The 4,393-nt window shown below is 45.0% G+C and overlaps 1 non-coding gene across 1 annotated transcript; it reads left to right on the top strand.

Moving 5' to 3' along the window:
• The first annotated feature begins 3,243 nt into the window (after positions 1-3,243).
• LOC143578599 (small nucleolar RNA R71) lies at positions 3,244-3,350 on the top strand. Its single transcript, XR_013143302.1, has one exon. It is a non-coding gene; the product is annotated as a small nucleolar RNA R71 (small nucleolar RNA).
• The last annotated feature ends 1,043 nt before the right edge of the window (positions 3,351-4,393 follow it).

Genomic DNA, 4,393 nt, shown 5'->3' on the forward strand with positions numbered 1-4,393 from the left:
CTCTACAACTCGGGCTGTCTCCCAAGTGATGCATCCAACACGTCTACGCCTCGGTGAGTGAGTCAAGGTAGAGCACCTCGACTGTCTGATCTACAACTGGCTCGCCTATGTAGTGCTTCAACCTCTGTCTATTCACCTTAAACTTCCTGCTTTAGTCTTCAATCTCAATTGTTCCATACGGGAAAACCTCAGTAATGGTGAACGGGCCTGAGCATCGGGAATTCAGCTTTCCCAGAAATAACCGTAATCAGGAATTATATAGCAAAACTTGATCCCCACGGTTGAACTGTTAATCACCTCTCAACTTCCTATCATGCAGCTCTTTGGTCTTTAGCTTATAATTGTATTAGTGTGCGTAGACATGATCGCGAAGTTCCTCTAACGCATGTATCTGATGGAAACGGTGAACTCCAGTAGTCGAAAGATAAAGGTTAACCGTTTGAAGCGCCCAAGAAGCACGATGCTCCAACTCAACAGGCAGATGACAGGCTTTCCCATAAATCATCCGAAACGGTGTGGAACCAGTCAGAGTTTTGTACATTGTACGAAAAGCCCATAAAGCATCATCTAATTTGTCGGACCAATCCTTTCGGTTAGCCCAACCGTCTTCTCAAGAATATGTTTAATGCCCCTGTTACTCACCTCTACCTATCCACTGGTTTGTGGGTGATAGGCAGTCGCAAGCCGATGGGTGACCCCATAGCGTTGCAACGCCTTCTCCATGTGCGCGTTGCAGAAGTGAGTACCTCGATCGCTGATCAAGGCTTTAGGTACACCAACACGAGAGAAAAGATTTTTTAGAAATCTCACTGCAACTCGGGCGTCGTTAATGGGCAAGGCTTTGGCCTCGACCCACTTGGAGACGTAATCAACTGCCACGAGTATGTACTTGTTACCTCTAGAAGACGGGAACGGGCCCATAAAATCAATACCCCAAATGTCAAAAACCTTGGACTGGACTCACCCTTCTTCAGAACCACTTGGATTGGACTCACCCAGGCGCTATCAGAGATGGGAAAAATGATTCCCACATCAAGAAGTTTGATGATTTCTTTCTTAACGACCTCTAGCATTTTCGGATTAAGCCTCCGTTGAGGCTGAACGACAGATTTGAAATTTTCTTCCATGAGGATTTTATGAGTGCAGAACGAGGGATTAATCCCTTTGATGTCGATAATATTCCATGCTATCGCCTCCTTATACGCTTTCAGCACCTTCAACAACTTCAATTTCTCGACCTCCGTCAAGGCAGACGCGATGATGACGGGTAGCTTCCTCTCCTCATCCAGAAATGCATACTCAAGATGATTGGGTAGATCCATAAGTTCTAAGGAAGGAGGAGGGCTCTCAACAGAGGGCTGGTCCCTCGGATCGTCTCGCACGATCTCAACAGTTGACTCTGAATCTAGGGGTGGTGACACGATGTCATCCATCAACGGTTGAGTGGTCATGGCAACCATCTCGACCTCTGAAATCTCCCTATCGAGGATCTGTAGGTCCAAAGTGGGTCCGCCACAGATGTTAGTGAAAAATTCCCTCACATGTGATATGATGGTGTCAACGAAATACAGGGAGTCGTCCGCCGACTTGGGGTGCTTGAGTGATTGTCTTGCGTCAAAGGTGACGTTATCATCCCCAACATTCAGAATCAATTTGCCCTCGTGGACGTCGATCAACGCCTGTGCGGTGCCAAGGAATGGTATGCCTAAAATGAGCGGGACACTATCATCCTCATTCATATCCATAATGACAAAGTACACCGAGAAGATGAACTTGTCGATACGAACAAGCATGTTCTCGACCACCGCTCGCGGGTATTTCACGGAACGATCAGCAAGTTGGATACTCATTTGGGTTAGCCTCAGTTCGCCAACACCCAATTTACTGAACACAAAATATGGCATGAGATTGATGCTAGCCCCAAGGTTGGCCAAAGCATGTCGAAATGTATCGTCACCTAACATGCAGGGAATTGTAAAACCCCCCAGGATCAGCCATCTTTTCAGGCAAATTGCTCTGCAACACTGCAGAGCACCCAGCACTCAACGAAATAGAAGAGACCTCATCTAGCTTCTCCTTATTGGAAAGAATGTTCTTGAGGAATTTGGCATATTTGGGCATCTAAGTAAGCGCCTCAAGGAAAGGAATGTTCAGGTGAAGTTGCTTGAGAAGTTCAAGGAACTTGGAGTTTTTCTCCTCGTCTTTGTCCGATCGAAGTCTCCCATGATAAGGCAATTTGGGTTTGTAGACTCTCAGAGGTGGGTTAGATGATGATGCAGGTTTATCGACCGGCTTTGTACTCGCTGGAATAGTCTGCTGGTGTGTCTCGGCCGGAGGAGGCTCCATCTGGATCTCCTCGTCCACCTGCTCCTCTTCATCAACCGCAGGTGTGACAACTCTCAAAGGATCAGCCTCTCTTTCTCTTCTTGCACCTCTTCTAGTAGTTATTGCTTTGGCTAACCCTCTCGGATATTTCTCTGTGTTACTTGGTAGTGAACCTGGTGCTCTCTCGGATAACTAGCTGGCAATCTCTCCGATGTGACGCTCAAAATTAGCTAGAGACGTGGCTTGGTTCTTCAGCATAGCATCGTGTTCCGCAAATTTCGCCTCATTTGTCACTCGGTTCCTCTCATCTCGCTTTAGCAGCTCAGCCATCATCTCCTCTCTTGAACTGAGTGACAAATTTCGCCTCATTTTTCTCCTCTCTCCCCACTTGTTCCAACTCTCTTGAACTGAACTCCCCTGCCCGAAGAGATTCTCTCGACGCTGGTTTTGGTATTGGGCTTGGTAGCCACTGGCTTGTCCCCCTCGATTGTTATCTGATTTCTCCAGCTAGTGTTCCCGCCGAAGGCGGGGTTTTGATATCTCAAGGGATTGTTGACGAAGTAAACCTCCTTCTGATTGCTACCCGGCTTAATAGGACAATCAATGGTGTCGTGACCCCCTCGGAAAACCTCACACTTCGTGACGCTCTTAAAGGTAAGATGTCTAACGAGTTTGTTTAAAACATCAATCTGCGCCTGCATGCTAGTGCTCGAATCGACCTGAAGTACTCCTCTCGATGACATGGAAGAACTTTTGCCCCTGTGCCCCTCATAGCTTGCTGCTAGATCATCACAAAAGATGACGCACTCATCGGGATCTTTGTTCTTAAGGAGGTTCCCGTTAGCAGTTTGGTTCAACATCTCTCTCACGTGTTGAGTGGCTCCATTGTAGAATTTCTCGATGAGCATCCACTTATCTAAACCATGATGAGGACAACTAAAAAGGAGGTCCTTGAATCTTTCCCAAACTTCCCCGAAAGACTCATCGGATCTCATGCGGAAGGAAGAAATCTCCTTATGGAGTCGAGCGGATTTAGATGGCGGAAAGAATTTGGTCATGAATTTCTTTTGAAGGCCCGCCCAAATGGTGATGGATCGCTGGTAGTGACTTCACCCACTTGTAGGCTTTGCCGACGAGTGAGAAGGGAAAAAGACGGAGATAGATGGCTTCATTGTTCATGTTTTCGATATTGAAAGTTTCGCAGATTTGAACAAACATGTCGATGTGGTTTGAAGGGTCTTCGCTCTATAGCCCTTCTAATTGGAGTGTAGTTTTGATGAGTTGCATGATGTGGGCAAGAATGGACTAGTTGCCAACGGCGGCACCGTTCGATAAGGTAATGCTTGAATGAAGATTCGTTGTCGGCCTACCATAGTCAGCTACTACAATCCTAGACGGTTGGTCACCCATTTTTCCTATCCCTAGAAGATGCGGAAGAAATAGAAGTAGAAAAAGAATCAGAACCTGTCGGTGAAACAGAACGCTCTTTCTTGGGCTGCACTTTCTCGGTATCGTCAGACGTTTCAAGCTTCGGAGGTCCTTGTGAGCGTGTAAGACGCATACGATAAAAAGAAAAACTAAAATTAACTAGGCTAAATTTAAACTAAAACCAAATAAAAACAAATAAGCAAGTAAAATAGAAAGCAAGTAAGTCCCCAAAAACTTGATGTGCGAAAATATATATATAAAAATAAAACACGAATCGCATCTAAGCTTTAAAAACTAAACAATCTATCCTAATTCACACAAGCGCCAAGTGTACCGGTCGCGTATAGCAAAGATGAGGAAAGTCCGGATATTGAACTCGAAGACACGTGAGAACGGCTCAGATTATAAACCCTAATCCAAGTCCTACCCTGAAAGATTTCTAATTGATTTTATTATTTTTTTTTTATTTTAAATAATTTAACTAACTTACTTAACTTAATGAAACTAACAAGAAAACTTAACGTGACTTAACGAGGTTTTAAAATATATGGAGAAACGACTACCTAGGCAAGAATCCTACTGATAGTTCAACGGCTAACGGAATTAACTAATCACACAACACCGAGATCTTAAAATAATC

This window comes from Bidens hawaiensis, unplaced genomic scaffold (genome assembly GCF_021521415.1).
Source record: "Bidens hawaiensis isolate Kalapana, Puna unplaced genomic scaffold, B.hawaiensis_p1.1 tig00029298_1, whole genome shotgun sequence".
Classification (NCBI taxonomy): Eukaryota; Viridiplantae; Streptophyta; class Magnoliopsida; order Asterales; family Asteraceae; genus Bidens; species Bidens hawaiensis.